Source organism: Jaculus jaculus, chromosome X (genome assembly GCF_020740685.1).
Source record: "Jaculus jaculus isolate mJacJac1 chromosome X, mJacJac1.mat.Y.cur, whole genome shotgun sequence".
In the NCBI taxonomy this organism is placed as follows: Eukaryota; Metazoa; Chordata; class Mammalia; order Rodentia; family Dipodidae; genus Jaculus; species Jaculus jaculus.
In genome coordinates, this window is record NC_059125.1 from 42,731,221 (window position 1) to 42,750,181 (window position 18,961).

At 42.4% G+C, this 18,961-nt stretch overlaps 1 protein-coding gene across 4 annotated transcripts in view; it reads left to right on the forward strand.

The window, feature by feature from the left end:
* Nucleotides 1-8,664: 8,664 nt before the first annotated feature.
* Nucleotides 8,665-18,961, forward strand: part of Usp9x (ubiquitin specific peptidase 9 X-linked) — a 162,091-nt gene continuing 151,794 nt past the window's right edge. For 2 of the 4 annotated variants that reach the window (XM_045140214.1, XM_045140217.1), the window contains exon 1: nucleotides 8,665-9,370. The gene's annotated coding sequence lies outside the window, so the exon portion shown is untranslated. Of the gene's footprint in view, nucleotides 9,371-10,052; nucleotides 10,071-10,755; nucleotides 10,830-18,961 lie in introns of those variants that run through there. The other 2 variants (XM_045140215.1, XM_045140216.1) reach the window with 2 other exon arrangements.

Below are 18,961 nucleotides of genomic sequence, written 5' to 3' on the forward strand. Positions count from 1 at the left end.
GGGGATGGGTGGTGTCAAGAGTATGAGGTAGCTGGTCACCTTGTGTCCACTATTAGGAAGCAGAGAGCGAGAGAGATGAATGTTGGTGCTCAGCACCCTTTCTTCTTCTTTTTAAAAATATTTTTGTATTTTATTTATTTATTTGTGTGTGTAAGAGAGAGAGAAAGAGAATGGGTGCACCAGGGCCTCTAGTCACTGCAAATGAACTTCAGATACATGTGCCACCTTTTGCTTATGTCTTATGTGGGTCTTGGGAAATCGAACCTGGGTTTTTTGGCTTTGCAGGCAAGTGTCTTAATCACTAAGCCATCTCTCCAGTCCCCCCTTTCTACTTTTTAATTAAGTCCTGGATGCTAGCCTACAGAATGGTGGGTCTTCCCTCCTCAGTTCAGCCTCTCTGGTAAATGCCCTCATTGATATACTAAGAAGTCTGACTCCTACTTGATTCTTTTTAAAAAAAAATATTATTTATTTGTTTAAGAGAGAGAGCACGTGTGAGCCAGACAGAGAGTGAGAATGGTTGTGCCAGGGCCTTAAGCTGCTGCAAACTAACTCCAGATGCATGAGCCACCTTGTGCATCTGGTTTATGTGGGTGCTCAGGAATGGAACCTGGGTCCTTGGGCCTTGCAGGCAACTGTCTTAACCACTAACCCATCTCTCCAGGCCCCTACTTGATTCTTTTTTTTTTCTTTTTTTTTTTTAAATTTAATTTATTAGTTTTCTTTTCAGTAAATACAGGCAGTTTGGTACCATTATTTAGACTCATCTGTGATCTACCCCCTCCCATTAGACCCTCCTTGTTATTGAAAATGGGTCGTGCATTGTGGAGTTAGCCCCCAATTATTAGTATGATAAATGTCTCTGAAAATCATGACCCAACATGTAACTCTGACATTCTTAATATTTAAAATTTTAATAAATTTTTTATTAACAACTTCCATGATTATAAACAACATCCCATGGTAATGCCCTCCCTCCCCCCACTTTCCCCTTTGAAATTCCATTATCCATTATATGCTCTCCCTCTCTCAATCAGTCTCTCTTTTATTTTGATGTCATGATCGTTTCCTCCTATTATAGATGGTGGTCTTGTGTAGGTAATGTCAGGCACTATGAGGTCATGGATATCCAGGCCATTTTGTGTCTGGGGGAGAGCACGTTGTAAGGAGTCCTACCCTTCCTTTGGCTCTTACATTCTTTCTGCCACCTCTTCTGTAATAGACCCTGAACCTTGGAAGGTGTGATAGAGATAATGCAGTGCTGAGCACTCCTGTCACTTCTTTCCAACACCATGATGCCTTCTGAGTCATCCCAAGCCTACTTGATTCTTAATCCTGTTAAATTGACAAGATTGACCATCACAGCACTTCATAGTTTGACCTTTTATTTATTTGTTTATTTATTCATTCATTCATTCATTCATTTAGTATTATTGTTATTACTTTGTCCATTTTAACAGGGGCAAGTCTGGCTCTATGAATTCTGACACACAATCTGGAAAGCCTTCCATAAGAATATTTTTTTTATTAGTTTTGTACTCAGTGAATACAGTCAAGTTGGTACTATTGTTAGCCTCCTCCCTTTCTTCCCCCCTCTACAGGGACCCTCCTTGTTGTGGAATATGGGTCATGCATTGTGGGGTTAGCCTTCAGTTATGAGGAGGAGCCAATGTCTCTGTGTATTTTTATGACCCAACGTGTGGCTATGACATTCTTTCTGCCCCCTTTCCACAAATTTACCTGAGCCATGATGGGTTAATATTACATCTGCTTCAGTGATGAGGTCTTAGGAGCCTCTGTGTCTCTGGATATCTGGTTTTGAAAGTATAAAATATAAAATTAGATACAAATGGGAATATTGGCAGGCATGGTGGTACACACTTTTAATCCTAGCACTCAGGTGGCAAAGGTAGGAGGATTGTTGTGAATTTCAGGCCAGACTGATACTACCTAGTGAATTCCAGGTCAGCCTAGGCTACAGCGAGACCCTACATCAAAAAAAGGGGGAGTATTTACACTAAGAAAAGGAATCACCACAAATTGCAAGTCATAAATTAGCTGACCAGTTGGAAATAGGACAAAATCAAGTACCAAACATTGTGATTGATTAAGATCTTTTTTTTTCTTATCGATATTTGAGATTTTGTAAGTTTCACAATTTATTTATAATATCACGTGAATTATTAAGAATATTATAGGGCTGGAGAGATGGCTTAGCAGTTAAGGCATTTGCCTTCAAAGCCGAAGGATCCTGGTTCAACTCTCCAGCTCCCACATAAGCCAGATGCACAAGGGGTTACATGCATCTGTAGTTTGCAGTGGCTGGAGGCCTTGGTGTGCCCATTCTCTCTCTTCCCCCCTTCTCTTTCTCTCTCTCAAATAAATTTAAAAAATGTATTAAAAACAAAGAATAGTATAAACTTTGAGGGTGTGTAGAAATGGCTCAGCCATTAAAGGTGTTTCCTTGCAAAGCCTGATGGCCTGGGTTCAGCTCCCCAACCAATCATATAAAGTTGGATGGGCATCTTCTTGCAGCAGCAAGAGACCCTTGTGTTCATGCATGCATATAGGCACACATATGTAAATAAGAATATTATGAAATTTGAGAGCACTATCATGTTTCTTTCACATATGAACTATAAACTCTCAAGACTTTTGTATAGTTACTAAATTTTAAATATTCTTTTACATGATGGCACTCATTAGCTTATCCTTGATGTTCTACCTGTAATGGTAATGGTATTAGTGACTGCGCTCTTTTACTAAAACTTAGTAATTGGTCTCCCTCCTATAGGCTCGTATAAGGCATTATTGTTTTAGAACCCTGTATGTCCCTGAAACATAGGATGGTCTAAGGCAAGGGTTCCTTTTGGTGTCCTTGCAGGATTCTGTCCAAATACTTGTCAGGGAGTAAGTAGGTCAGTACTAGAGAGGGTCTCATAGCAGCAAGATGGATAGGCAATTTCTTTTTTTTTTCCTTTATTTTAGTTTTTGGATAAAACACTTCTAACCATGTTGTTAGGAACTGGTGTCTAAAGTTCCATTGAATATCCATAACCAATAGCAGACATCAATTGTGATCTTTTTTTTTTTCCCCCGAGGGTAGGGTTTCACTCTAGCCAAGGCTGACCTGGAATTCACTATGTAATCTCAGGCTGCCCTCCAACTCATGGCGACCCTCCTACCTCTGCCTCTGGAGAGTGCTGGGATTAAAGGCTTGTGTCACCATGCCTGGCTCTGAATTGTTTTTTTTTTAATTATTTATTTATTTGAGAGCGACAGACACAGAGAGAAAGACAGATAGAGGAAGAGAGAGAGAATGGGCGCGCCAGGGCTTCCAGCCTCTGCAAACGAACTCCAGACATGTGCGCCCCCTTGTGCATCTGGCTCCTGGGGAACCGAGCCTCGAACCGGGGTCCTTAGGCTTCACAGGCAAGCGCTTAACCACTAAGCCATCTCTCCAGCCCTGAATTGTGATCTTTTATCTTGTCCTTTATTTTCCTAGCTAAGCCCTCTACCCTGCCTATTGTTATGAAGGAAGATGAAATGGGACCACCTACTTATATTAATAATTTCCGTATTTTATATTTAAAAGTATGTCATTGTGGAATTTCTTCTGTTCAATAACAAAGTCTTCTCTAGGGGACCTATTATTAAAGCCCTTTCCTCCTGTCTATTAGCTTGACTATTAGCACAGAAGGTTTTCCAAAGTATTTGATAATTTAACCAGTCACATATAGAACTTCTTTAAAATTTGTGGTCCTGCTGGACGGATGGCTTAGCAGTTAAGGCACTTGCCTGCAAGGCCAAAGGACTCAGGTTTGATTCCCCAAGATCCACGTAAGCCAGATGCACAAGGTAGCTCATGTGTCAGGAGTTCATTTGCAGTGGCAGAAGGCCCTGGCATGCCATTTTCTTTATCTCTATCTGCCAGTTTTTCTCTCAAATAAACAAATAATTTTAAAACATTGTGGCCCTAAAAGTATAAAACTATATCAACTTGCCCAGAAAATTCTCTCTATCCTTTAAGATATGTAAGCAATATGTAAGCAATGGATGTACTCATCAAATATTTCTAGGACAGAGTGGAGAAGGCATAGAGTGCAATGGGAAATGTTATGAGGAAATATGATATAATAAGGTTCAGTCCTAATGATGCAGAACCAGGAAATTGAAATTATAGTCTTAAAGCTTAAAGAACCACTGCTAGAAAACAGAATCCAAAACAAGAAAAGGCTGGTCTATATAAATTTTCATTTGAGTTGCATTGTGGCATTGAACTTATTCTCTTAACTCAGAACTATTAATTTCCTATCTATTTAGCTGAATGGAAGGTGTTAAAGGGGGGAATCTTGTAGGCCACATCCACCCTGGGCTAAAGCTATCTTCCAGCTTCAGTCTCCTGAGTAGCTGGGATTACAGGTGTGTGCCACAGTGCCCAACTGTTTGTTGGCACCATTGCTGTGATCGATTGATTATCTAAGGAAGACATGTTATTTCTGGGGTCTCTATTCTATTCCACTGGTGTAAATACATGTCTTTATGTAAGCATAAAATTGTTTTCTTTGATGTAGCTTTGTAGTACATTTTAAAGATTTTAATTTAATTTATTTGAGAGAGAGAATGTGTGTGTGTGTGGCCTCCAGCCACTGCAAATGAACTCTGGATGCATGTGCCACCTTGTACTAGGACCTTATGTGGTACTGGGGAATCAAACCTAGGTCCTTAGGCTTTGCTGGCAAATGCCTTAACCACTAAGCCATCTCTCCAACCCTGCAGAAAGTTTACAATTTTTTAATTTATTATCTGAGAGAGGGAAAGAGGGGGAGAGAGAGAGAGATAATGGGCACCCCAGGGTTTCCAGCCACTGCAAATGAGTTCCAGATGCATGTGCCACTTTGTGCATCTGGTTTATGTGGGTACTGGGGAAATGACCTGAGGTCCTTTAGCTTTAAAGGCAAGTGCCTTAGCCACTAAGCAATCTCACCAGCCCCTTTGTAGTTATTTTTAAGAATCAAAAAGTTGGAGCCCTCCATCTTTGTTCTCCTTTTCAAAACAGGGGACACATGTTAGTTATACATTATCTCATCAAATTTCTGCAGAAAAGTCTGTTGGATTTTAAATTTAATATTTTATTTTTATTTATTTCTTTGAGACAGAGAAAGAAGCAGGGAGAGAGAAGGTGGGCATGCCAGAGCCTCCAGCTACTGCAAATGAACTGCAGACGCCTGTGTCACCTTGTGCATCTGGCTTATGTGGGTCCTGGGGAATTGAAGCTAGGTCCTTTGTGCTTGTAGGCAAGTGCCTTAACCACTAAGCTACCTCTCCAGCACCCCACCCTCAAGTTGGATTTTAGTAGGGATTACACTGAACACTTATTATTGTCTGTATTGCCTGGGCTGTACTCAAATTTGATTCACCTGTTTCAGCCTCCCAAGCAAGTAGGTAGGTTTACAGGGAAGTACCACTAGGACCAACAATAAGCCTTTTAATCCTTGAGCATGGGCTATCTTTCAATGAACTTTGTAGTTTTTAGTGCACAAACCTTTCTATATCATTTGCTAAATTTATTCCCGTGTATTTTACTCTTTTGTTTAGAATTTTATTAGCATTTTCCATGATTATAAAAAAAATCCTATGTTAATTCCCTCCCTCCCCCCCACACTTTCTCCTTTGTATTTTACTCTTTTTATGCTATTGTAAATGGAATTTTCATAATTTCACTTTCAGGTTTTTTATTTCTAGTGGCTAAACTAGAACTGATTTTAAATATTGATCTTATATCTTATACAACCTTGCTAAACTTATTAGGTTTATGGTTTTTAATTTTTTTTGTTTATTTTTATTTATTTATTTATTTGAAAGCAATAGACAAAGAGAGAAAGAGGCAGAGAGAGAGAGAGAGAATGGGCACGCCAGGGCCTCCAGCCACTACCGCAAAGGAACTCCAGATGCATGTTCCCCATTATGCATCTGGCTAACGTGGGTGGGTCCTGGGGAATTGAGCCTCGAACCGGGGTACTTAGGCTTCACAGGCAAGCGCTTAACCACTAAACCATCTCTCCAGTCCAGGTTTATGGTGTTTGTTGGCTTTTTTTTTTTAAACAATGGCTCACCCAGGATTTTCTGTATATAAGATCATGCCAAGTGCAAGTAGATTTGAATTTTACAGTGCTTGCATGGTTGTCTTTTTTTTTTTTTTTTCCAAGGTAGGGTCTCGCTCTAGCCCAGGCTGACCTGGAATTCATTACAAAGTCTCAGGGTGGCCTCCAACTCACAGTGATCCTCTTACCTCTGCCTCCTGAGTGTGTGTGCCACTACGCCTGGCTTTTTTCTTTTTCTTTTTTTCTTTTTTTTTTTTTTTTTGCCTTGGCTAATGTCTCAAGAAAAATATTGAATAGAATTGGTGACAGTGGACATCTTTGTTAAAGATGCACTTTGGATGGAGCTAAAAAAAAAACTGTTGATCATGTGGATCCTAGCTACAGATGATTGGGCTTCTGCATGAGAATGAAAATACTTAGTAGCAGAGGCCAGTAAGGTAAAAAGGAGACATAAAGGGTAGAGAAAGGAAGGGAGGAGGATACTTAATAGGTTGATATTATATATATGTAATTACAATGATTGTAATGGGGAGGTAATATGATGGAGAATGGAATTTCAAATGGGAAAGTGTGGGGGTGGAGAGGGAGGGAATTACCATGGGATATATTTTATAATCATGGAAAATGTTAATAAAAATTAAAAAAAACCTGTTGATCAATGGTGATTGGTGATTTGAGACAAATTACTCTTTCTGTTTCCATATCTACAATCAAGGATAAAAAATATATGTTCTGGCTATTTCACAGGATTTTTGTGGATTAAATAAAGCTACCATGCACTTAGGGCACTTACTGTTATATGCGTTGTAGCTTCTATTCTTGAGAAGCCCATACTGGGGGGGCAAGCCATGTATGGAAGTAATTATCAAAACAGGATCATACATGCAAAGATTCATTAGGTCTCTGAATATTGTGTTTGGTACATACTATTAATTTTTGTGGTTAAAACTCTAAGTAGTCTAGTTTGTAGAGAAATGGTTTTAAAATGTGATACGGTGACATGCTCTCAGTCGCTAACATTAGTTCGTATTCCAATTTAACAGTCCTTTATTAGAAACTAATGTATAGCATAACCAAATTCAAGAGTCCTATACAAAATATAATAGATCTTGTTTTCTAGGCTTTGCTTTGATTTTATATGAGATTCGGTGCCCACAGACATTTTTAAGTAAAAAGGAAATGTGATAAATCAAGAACTCCATTTATTTCATTTGGACATTAAAGGTAGACTGTATAAAATAGTGCCAAACAGTCCTCCATTTATTTGAAATTGGCCTGATATTTCCTCCGCAGTCCGCATTTTGTACTATAAACATGTAGAAAATAGTCCGTGACATTGCGGATGGGTTCCTAGGTCCCTTCCGGGTTCTGACACTGAATGTCGATTTGGCAACGGAAGCTCATCTTGCTACATTTAGTATTGCTCAGTCGGTCTTCCATGCATGATCCTGTTTAATTTTTGGTTTTACTGGTCGGTTTAAAGGGTTCTTGTGGTCAAAATGTACGGGACCAGGCAGCTGGGCTTGAAGGACGCTGAAACATTTTCCGGTACTGATGCTGCAGGATCGTGTGAATGAATTGTTCCAAGCACCTCCCTCATAGGGTGGGAAGGAGACCTCTGCTCCCAGGGTGCCCTCCTCCCGCTACAGGAGATATAGCCACACCTTCCCCCTATCGGCGAGAAGCAGGAGGCCAAACCCTTGGGACCTTGCATCGCCGCCACCGCCGCCGCCCCGCTGCACTGCCCGTTGATCTGTCACATGGTACGGGTCAGCTGCGCCGTGGGGACCCCCAGGTACAGCGGCTGCGACCGCCTAGCGCGCTTGGATTCAAGAGCTTATCTTTCCGCCACCCCTCCCCCCACAATGTCGGAAAAGGGGGGAGACCGGTGACGTCATCATCCGGGTACTCGCCGGCGGATCTTCGGTTCACAATGGAACAAAAACAAGCAGCCCAAGTCAAACTCGGCGATAGCGGGTGCAGCGCACTCGTTTAACTCTCTCGTGGCCACACACTAAGGTCATTTCCCACAGCCCAGCCCCCTTCACCGGCGTGGCACGCCAGATTTTTCTGGGCCCTCCCAACCCCCCCCCCATCGCTTCGGCCCATCCTCGTGCCATCTATGCCCACGCTCAGCTCTCGAGCCGAGAGGGTACGGAACAGTGTCGCCGGCCGCAGCGTGACCCTTGAGAGGCCGCCCGGAAGCAACCGCACAGCAAGAGGAATCTTTACCGCATTGTCTTCCCCTCCCCCACCCAGCCCTCGACGTTCCAGGCATCTGCAGCCTGGCCCGGCCCCCTGGCGGCGAGCGTCATCGCATTCCCACTCTTCCCAGTCTGAGGTGGACGGGAAGAGGACGCAGCTAGCTAGAGGGAGCCAGGCGGGAGGAGGGTCGGGAGGCGAGCCCTTTGAGAGGCGGGCCCTGACGGAGGCGGAGCATCTCCGCGCTTAGAGCTTCGCTGGGGCTGGTGGGAGTCTGTGCCGCCGTCGCCGCCGCTGTTGCTGACGCTGCTACCGCCGCCACCACTGGCCGAGCGGTTTTTTTCCCTCTCTATCTTTTTTTTTTTTTTTTTTTGATTTGCCGGATCCGCCATATTGACGAGGACGGGCACCCGCGGTTGCGGAAGCTAGTCTCCGCCGCCGCCGGAGCCGCCACCTCTGCTAGCCGGCCCCGTTCGGGCCGTCTTCTCTGTCCCGTCGAGCCCCTCCCGCTTTGAACGACTCCCAGGCGTCGTGGGAGCCCAGCGCCGCCGCCTCCTCTCTGCCGGGAGGCGGCTGCTTGAGCGCCTCGGTGCTCTCCCCGGCCCGGGCAGCGAGGAGTGAGCTGCGGCAAAGTGACCAGGCCCAGAGCGGGAGCTAGAGGCGGCGTCTAGGGGAAGGTGAAACTGTCGCTGCAGGAGGAGGAGCAGGAGGAGGTGACGCAGGAGAAACGCACAGCCCGGAGCCTGTCTCTGCTCTGAGAGCCCCAGCCCGAAGGGAGAAGGGGAAAGAGGGCCGCCGGCGGCTGTGGAGGAGGAGGAGGAGGAGGTGGCGGCTGCGGCCACCGCGGCCATAGGGCGGGCTTGGTGTGCAGCCCCTCCATTTGTACGTGTGTAGCACCGAGCCTGCTGTGCTGCAGCCTCTCGACACACTTTTGTCTCCCGTCAAGCCCGGGCCTGGGATGCACCCAGGTTAGGCCCCGTCCAGACCCCCCTCCCCCAGCTTCGCTGTTGCCGCCGCTGCCTCCTCCGCGTGCTTGGTTCTTGGAAGACGCCTGGGTTGTGTGGGTGAGTAGGCAGCCCTGGTCGGGGGTTCTGTCGCCTCTCCGGGACCAAACAGCTGGATGGAGGGGGAGGAGGGCGAGGGGGTGTGCGTGCGCAAGAGCGTCCCTCCCTCGGTGACCATCGGCCGGCCCCTGGGGCTTTCCCATTCCCCTGCCCTCGGCCCCGAGCTGCACCAGCACGCGCGCGGGGGTCTCGGGGCTGTGCCTACCCGGTGTCCCGAGAGCGTGCCTGTGTGTTTTGGACTGGAAGGGAAAATGGCTGACGGCTCTGGCCCTCCCCCTTTCTCCCCCTTCCCGTCCTGTCTGGAGCCGAGTTGGAAGGATGGAGTCTCCCGGGCGCGGCGTGCAGCCCCCTCCTCCATCCTCGGGGAGGGGGAAAGGGGGGAGAGGCGGCCCCCCAGCCGGGTCGACCGCGGCCTCGCGCCCCCTCTCCTAACTCCTCTGTCTCGTTCCACTTGACACCAAACGCCATTACTGAGGTGGAGTGATTTGGAGCCTTCGAGCTAGGCCTCGGCTACGCCTGGCTATCAGGCTTGACGACTTGTCCGCCTCCCCCCACCCACCCGAGATAACCCGCAGTTTCTCCGCGGCCCTGTGCTCTGGGAGCCCGGGGCGGTTATCAGCCTCCCACACCTCCTTCGCCCCCCTTCGCTCGCTCAAGGCCAAAGCCGCGAACGATGTTTTGATGCCGAAATCGCGTCCCGGTGAGCACCGACCTACCACCTTTCTACCTTTAGTCGTTTCTGCAAAACGAAATAGATTAGCCTGTGCGAGTTTGGGACTTGATTAAAAAACCTTTAGAGTCTCGTCATGGGGAGGCTGCAGATTTGCGAAAGAGCTGCTTTTTCATTCATTGTGAAGCATTTACGTTCAAGAGTTAGGGAGCAGGTGTATAGCAGGGTTTTTTTTTTTGGTGGTTGTTGTGCTTGCATAGGTTTCTGCAGCAACTAGCAATTGTAAGATTTTTTTTTTTTCACTACAACTTGCTTAAATTAACCATTTTAATTTTTTGGAACTTAGTAGTTATAGCGTTAATTGAATTTTCACCCTGCAGTTTACAGGTGTGTATAATTGCTTCGGATTTTCTTTGAATTTAACTCAGGGAATTGTGGGCTTAGCCTAAATATTAAGGCTTTATTTTGGGAAAGAGAGAGACATTTGTAGCATTCTTATATCTGGGAAACCACGAGTTTCCTAAATGGCTCTTTTGTAATGTACTTTGGAGGAAGAATAATTTGAGGTGCATTGATTAGGAAACTTTTCAGCAGGTACATAAGACCTCTGCTGGACCTGATTATCAACCTTTATTGATAAGGACTAACCAAGACTATCTTGACTTTCTTAACCTGTACACTTGCACTTAAAAATAGACTACAAATTCTCTCTTAGATCTCCCTGTCTACTGATTCACTGGGCTGCCATTTTGACTTCAGCAAAAACCGTTCAGATCTTGGAAGATTTAGGTATTAAATTTGTTTTCTCAATTTTTAAACTCATGCATGTGCTTTGTCATACTTGTAACTTTAACCCTTTAAACTTTATTCTAGTGTCTGAGTAGAGTGAAAGCCTGAATTTATGTTGCAAGGGTGAGCTCAAAATGTTTTTTTTTTAATATTGTTTTTAGTATTCTTTGCTTTCTCTAATTAGAAAAAAACAACTTTTGATCTATTTAAATTTTTTTCTCTCTGTGTTTTTTTATACATTTTTTTTGCAGGTCATTGTCACTGTTGCGCTCCTTGTTATTTTAAATGTTCTCATGCTGTTTTTTTCCTTTTGTTTCCTGGCATTGGTAGATTTTTGTGAGAATTTCTGGAGGGATTAAACTGCAAGAACAGTACATGTTCTTTCCAAAAGTAACTTTGAAGGACAGATTTTACCTTTCACCAAATGATTGGGATCTCCTCTTGTTATCCCATCTTTCTCTTCATATCAATGGGATGCTCCAGCAGGATTTATTTTGGATCTTTTGTTTTCCAGCATCTTAACGCATTTTCTGTTATCTGGAGAAAAAAAAAAAGATTTAGTGGGTACCTCTTTAGAAATCATTTTTGATATAGTATTAATGCTACTTAAAGGTTTTAAAATGGATGCTATGATTTTTCAGTCATCCAGTTCCTGACACGTAAAAATGTTCTACTGTTGTATTTTTACCTCATTAGATCAATTTCACAGTTTTTATACTTCTAAAATTTGAATATTGAAACTAATTTTTGTTTAAACAAGCAGGCTAAAGAAAGTTATTTGAAATGTATATGGGTTTGTATTAAAGGATTAGTCCTTGATAAGACAAGGCAGTAAACTTCCAACATGGAATATAGAGATAATTGATTTTTTTGTTCTAAAATAACATATATATATATATATATATTATATATTTAATCCAAGGTAGGGTCTAGCTCCAGCCAAGGCTGACTTGGAATTCACTCTGTAGTCTCACTGTGGCCTCAAACTCACAGCCACCTCCTGTGTGCTGGGGTTAAAGGCGTGAGCCACCACACCCCTCCTATATTTTTTATGTTAGCCTATGTAGTGTAGTTATCTTTATGCTGAATATATAGATATATAATATTTTCCAAAATTTAGAAACAAGGTTTCTATTTGATTTTTTTTTTTTAGAACCTTGTATCTTTGGAAGTGATCATATTTATTGCTATGTTCTTATATTTTTACATAGTTTTAACATTTTGAATTGGTTCTTGATTCGGACATTAAAATCACTTGGGGGATGGGCTGGAGAGATGGTTCAGTGCTTGAGGTGCTTTTCCTGCATGCCTAACTACCATGAAATTGATTCCCCAGTTACCCACATAACAGCCAGACGCACAAAGTAGTGCATGCATCTGGAGTTCTTTTGCAGTGTCTAGAGGCCCTGGTCCCACTCATTCTCTTCCTCTCTCTCTTTTCCCCCATCCTTTCAAATAAATAAGAATAAAATATTTAAAAACAAAAGAATCTCTTGGGGGGAGGTTTTTTGTTTTAGTTTCAAGTAGTGATCCCTGGGTCCTATCCCCAGAATCTTAATTGACTGAGTCTGGTGTAGGTGGGTCTGATGTAGGACCTGGGCAAAGGTAAGATAACTGTGTATGATTTTGATATGCAGTCACAGTTGAAAACCACTGCGCTGTTGTTTTTAGCATGCTATTCTAGATCTTTCACATAGATTAGAAAATTAATTTGTTTTCTAGATACCTTCAGTAAGTAGAACTATCAGTAGTTATAGGTCAGCACCATTAAGCATTTTCTTTTTAAAAAAAAATATTTATTTAACAGAGAAGTGGGAGAGAGAGAACGGGTGCGCCAGGGCCTCCAGCCACTGAAAACGAACTCCAGATGTGTGTACTACCTGTGCATCTGGCTAACGTGGGTCCTGGGGAATCAAACCTGGGTCCTTTGGCTTTGCAGGCAAATGCCTTATCTGTTAAGTCATCCCTTCAGCCCCAAGCATTTTCATTTATTATAATATATAGGCAACATTTCCATTTTATTGATGAGAGACTGCTGTCTGACATGGTCATGGTCATGGTCAGCCAGAGGTATTTAAGAATTTGTGCTGTTAGTGAAATGATATTGACTACCATTTTTTAAAAACCTTTTTTTATTTTATTGAGTGAGAGAAGGAGAGAATGGGTGCAACAGGGCCTTCTGTCACTGCAAACAAACTCCAGATACATGCACCACTTGTATATCTGGCTTTATGTGGATATGGGTGAATCAAACCCTGGGCCATCAGGTTTTGTAAGCAAGCTCCTTTCTTTAACTACCAAGTCAGCTGTCCATCCCTTGACTGCTATTTTTTGTTTTTGTTTTTGTTTTTAAAATTGTTATTTATTATTTGAGAGAAAGAGGAAGATTGAAAGAATAAGCATGCCAGGGCCTCCAGCTGCACCAAACGAGCTCTGAATCCAGATGCATGCTTCACCTTGTGCATTTGGCTTATGTGGGTCCTTTGGGTTTGCAGGCAAGCAAGCACCTTAACTGCAAAGCCATCTCTCCAGCCCCATTTTTATTTTTATTTTTATTTATTTTTATTTTTTTATTTTTTTTATTTTTTGGTTTTTCGAGTTAGGGTCTCACTCTGGCTCAGGCTGACCTGGAATCACTATGTAGTCTCAGGGTGGCCTCGAACTCTCCGCGATCCTCCTACCTCTGCCTCCCGAGTGCTGGGATTAAAGGCGTGCGCCACCCCATTTTTATTTTTATTTATTTAGTTTTTGTTTTTCAAGGCAAGGTCTTGCTCTATCTCAGGCTGACCAGAAATTCACTATGTATTTATTCCCAGGGTGGCCTCAAACTCTTTGCCATCCTCCTACCTCTGCTTCCTGAGTGCTGGGATTAAAGGCATGTGCCACTGTGCCTGATTATTTATTTATTTTTTGAGGTAGGGTCTCACTGTAGCTGAGGCTGAACTGGAATTCACTATGTAGTCTCAGTTTGGCCTTGAACTCAAGGTAATCCTCCTACCTCTACCTCCCAAGTGCTGGAAAGGCATGCACCACCGTGCCAGCCTTGACTAACAGTTTTAAGGAAACATTTAGAGTTTGGGTTGGTTTGTTATACCAGAGTAGCTTTAGATTTAGTTTTGTTTTTAACAATGTCAAACCCTGACACTTGAGAAATACCTTGATTGGGAAAAGGAGATGCAGCAAATAGGTTCTTTAACTACTGGGTCTCCCAACCAATTGAGAGTATTAGGTTATTTGGTGGGTTTGTGACTAAAATAATATTAGGCAATTTAACATTCCCGAAATACATCAAACAACATTTGGTTTGGTTTTGTTTTCTTTGAGGTAGGGCCTTACTCTAGCCCAGACTGACTGGAATTCACTACATGGGGCCTCAAACTCATGGTGATTACCCTTTAGCTGGGATTGTAAATTTGAGCCACCATGCCTAGCTCAAAAACAGACTCCTGATAATTTATCAAAATTGTCATATAAATAAACGAACAGTATAGTGAAATTCTGTTATATCAGATTGAGAATTGAAAGACCTGAGGGTTTCATTTTGCATTTCTGTAAGATTGATTGATAATTATTTTATGGAATGAACAAAAGAGCAATAACAAACCTTTGGTCATTGTGCTCCACCTCAGGGATGTTAAGGTGTGGGTGTAGTGTTAGTACTGAGTTACCATTAGCATTTTTTTTTTTTTTGGATGTTGCATTATCAACATTCTTTTTTTCTTAATTCTTATTTATTTGAGAGAAGGAGGCAGACAGAGAGGGAGGGGGGAGAGAGAGAGAGAGGGAGAAGAATGGGTACGCCAGGGCCTCCAGCCACTGCAAACAAACTCCTGACGCATGTGCCACCTTGTGCATCTGGCTAAAGTGGGTCCTGGGGAATTGAACCTGGGTCCTTTGGCTTGTAGGAAAGCACCTTAAATGCTAAGCCATCTCTCCAGCCCTCTATACACATTCTTAATGTGACACCAGATTCCTTAAAACACTGTGGTTAAATTATATAAAACAGGAAGGACTTCAGTGGTCTTGAATTTTTTTTTTAAACCCATGTCTTATTTATTTGAGAAGAGGGAAAGAGTGAATGAGTATAGACATGCCAGGGCCTTGTGCTGCTGCAAACTCCATTGCCTTTAATCACTAAGCCATCTTCTCAGCCCATGTTCTTTTGTATTACTCTTTCTCTGCTTATGTATTTATTTGTTAGAGGGGTGGGGAGAGAGAGAGAGAAGGTGCTTCATGGGCTCCTGCCACTGCAGTCAGACTCTGGATGCATATGCCACCTTGTGCATCTTCTATCTTTTTGTCAGTACTGGCAAATTGAACTCAGGTAGTCAGGCTTTTCAAGCAAATGACTTTAACCAATGAGCCATCTCTCCAGCCCACACTTTTTCATTTTTAGATTCTTTCATGTAGCTCAGGCTGGCTTGAAACTAGCTGAGACTGACCTAGAATTCCTGATCCTCCCTACTCCATGAGTGCTAGGATTACAGGGGTGTAACAGCATGCCCTGCTCTGATGTCTATATGGAAAATAAGACGTTTTCTGGGGCTTGAATTTGTTACTACTGTTGATGATAAAGTGATGGCTACTGTAATATGATTTTTTGGTAATTTTTTTCTGATTTTATTATTTATTTATTTGAGACAGAGAGAGAGATTGGACACACTAGGGCCTCTAGCCACTGCAAACGAACTCCAGACACATGCACCACCATGTGCACCTGGCTTACGTGGGACCTGGAGAATTGAACCTGGGCCTTTAGGCTTTGCATGCAAGCACCTTAACTGCTAAGCCCTCTCTTCAGCTCTGTAATATGTTTTTAAAAGACAATAAAGTAATACAAAGTATTTTCTGGAGAAGCCGGCCGTGGTGGCACTCGCCTTTAATCCCAGCACTCCGTAGGCAGAGGTAGGATTGCCATGAGTTTGAGGCCACCCTAAGACTACATAGTCAATACCAGGTCAGCCTGGGCCAGAGTGAGACCCTACCTCGAAAAAACAAAGTACTATTGGGAGGATGAGATCTTTTATCTAAAATTTGTCCTATACTTGATCTTAGCCAAAAGGCTAAACAATTAAAATTCTTCAAACACATGCAAATTAAGTGGTCTTCAGCACACAAACACACATAACCTCCATGTGCCCTATGCGTGTATTCAGTAGCAAATTGATTTTTTTGTTGTTGTTTTAGCTTTTTTTTTTTTTTTTTTTTTTTTTTTTTTTTTTTTTTTTTTTTTTAAAGATCGGGTCTCCCTATGGTGCTCAGGCTGGCCACAGCCTCCTCAGTACCTGATACTTCAGGCCTGCTGTACTTCACTGACTGCGGGGTTTCCAATTTTATTCTCTTTCTCTTCTTTGTTTCTGTTTTATCAAGGTAGGGTCTCGCTCTAGCCCATGCTGATCTGGAATTCACTGTGTAGTCTCATGGTAGCCATGAGCTCACAGTGATTCTACTACGTCTGCCTTCCAACTGCTGGGATTAAAGGTGTATGCCACCATGCTTGGTTCCAATTTTATTCTCAGTCACTGCCTTAAAGTGGTTTTCTGCCTTTAACTGTTAGAATCATCTGTGGAACAGTTAAAAAAATAAGTTTGTATTTGTCTTATTCGCTGTAGGTTATAATTGAGTTGAGAGCAGGAACTGGACATTGAAAAAAAAATACCTCAACAAGTAAGTCTGGTGTGTAACCAGATGTTTTGCAGTTCACTTTAGGGAAAGGGAGGATATGCAGCTCCTTTGCATTTTGTGTGCTGCTAGATAGCAGTACCCTTGAAATTTAGTTTTGTTAGTCATGTCAAAAACTCGTGACACAAACAGAAACAGTGATAATTTCAGGCACTAGGTAAATTAGATGTAAGAGACAGATTCCAAATACAAAACAGACTCTCATGACCTATCTCTTTAATCTGTTCTAAGTACTTTCTCAGGGGTATGTTTCCAGGTCTAGAGTTAATGTCCTTAATATCTTAATAATGTATTGACTTTCATTTTATCAATTCAGAGATACTTATTTGTCATTTGCTATGTACTTGGCATTGTTCTAATAATTACTGTTGTCTAGAAGCTTATATTGTGTAAAAGGAGAGGAGTTGGATTAGTTAATGCCTAAAGTCCTTCCTAGGCCCCATTTTTCTTTATTCTTTTGTGTACCTCATAAGAGACTGAATTTTTTTTTAAGTGAACTTGATTTTACTTAGTTATTGGGACAGAGAGAGAATGAATGAATATGGGTGGGTGCACCAGGGCATCTAGCCACTGCACATAGCTCCAGATGCATGTGTCACCTTGTGCATCTGGCTTACATAGATCATGGGGAATTGAACCTGGGCCCCTTGGCTTTGTAGGCAAGAGTCTTAACCCCTAAGCCATCTCTCAAACTCTGAATCTATTTTTTTTTTTAAATAAGAAATAGACCTTGCTATACTATAAGCCAATGGAATTGCCCTATTTCCATTTTCTTTAAATAAAATAGAATTTTATTCTGAACTTGTCTTCAATGAAGACCATGTCAAGGATAGTGGAAATGGATGTTTTTTTGTTTTTTTTTTTTTGAGGTAGGGTTTCACACTAGCCCAGGATGACCTGGAATTTACTCTGTAGTCTCAGAGTGGCCTTGAACTCACAGCAGTCCTCCTACCACATCCTCTGGAATTCTGGAACTAAAGGCCTGCACTACCATGCCCAGCAATGGATTATTTTTTAATATATTTATTTATTTGGGGGAGAGGTAGATACAATGGGCATGTCTGGGCCTCCAGCCACTGCAAATAAACTCCAAATGTATGCACCACCTTGTGCATCTGGCTTATGTGGGTACTGGGAAATCGAGCCTGGGTCCTCAGGCTTCCCAGGCAAGTGAGTTAATCATTAAGCCATCTCTCTAGCTCAGAAATATATTATTTTTAGATTCTTGGCATATTGGTATTATGAATTGTGGAACTTATGTTTTAAACTTGGTCAAGCCAGGTGGAGGTAGAAACAGGAGGATCAAGGCTAGCCCTGGTTACATGAGACCCTGTCCCCCAATAACAAAACAAAACAAACATACAAAAACTACTTTTAAAGAAATATTTATTTTCTTTCTTTCTTTCTTTCTTTCTTTCTTTTTTTTTTTTTTTTTTTTTTTGGTTTTTCGAGGTAGGGTCTCACTCTGGTCCAGGCTGACCTGGAATTAACTCTGTAGTCTCAGGGTGGCCTTGAACTCACGGCGATCCTCCTACCTCTGCCTTCCAAGTGCTGGGATTAAAGGCGTGTGCCACCATGCCTGGCTAGGAAATATTTATTTTACAGAGTGAGTGAGTTTGGGTACCCCAGGGCCTCTGGAAACTGCAAATGGACTCCATATGTATTTGCTACTTTGTGCATGTGGCTTTATGTGGGTAATGGAGAATTGAACCCAGGCCTTCAGGCTTTGCAAGTAAGCACCTTTAACCACTGAGCAATCTTTCTTCTCACCCCCCCCCAAAAAAAAAAAAAAACCAACAAAACCACTTTTGGGTAGAAGTGGCATACTCTGATGTTACTTGTTTCTCCTGCTAATCCTTTTCTGGTTAGTTATACATTTGGGTGTTTGTCATAATATTCAGATGATTTGGTTGGTATTGTCCTCTAAAACTTTGTGCTTGCCTATATTCACAGCCTTTGGGAGCCTTAGGCAGAATTATTTGAGCCCAAAAGATAGCGACTAGACTGGCCAACATAGGGAGAACCCTATATTAAAACAAACATCTTTTTGTCATCCAAGTTCTTTTTGATTGGTTTCTTGTATCTCAGACTGGATCCTGAATCACTGATCCTTAGCCTGCAGAAAATGCTTGGGGTATAGATATATAGTAACTATTGTGTATGATTTTTTTTGTTTTATTGCTTTTCTCCTCACCACTTAGAGTCACTTGACCTGATAATACTTTCATGGTGAATTCTGGAGTGGCTATACTCAAACAAATCATTTTCACCTGAGGAAAATGGCCCATTGAGAATGAATAACCAAGATAGTATGCATAAGATTAGGGGGTTCTGTCCATTATCTTTGGGTATTACAGAACATGCCCTATGACAATGTTGTTTACAATAACTTCTTGTTGATTGCTCAAATGGCCAAGTCTAGGGCCGTGCTTGACTTCTTTTGACTTCAA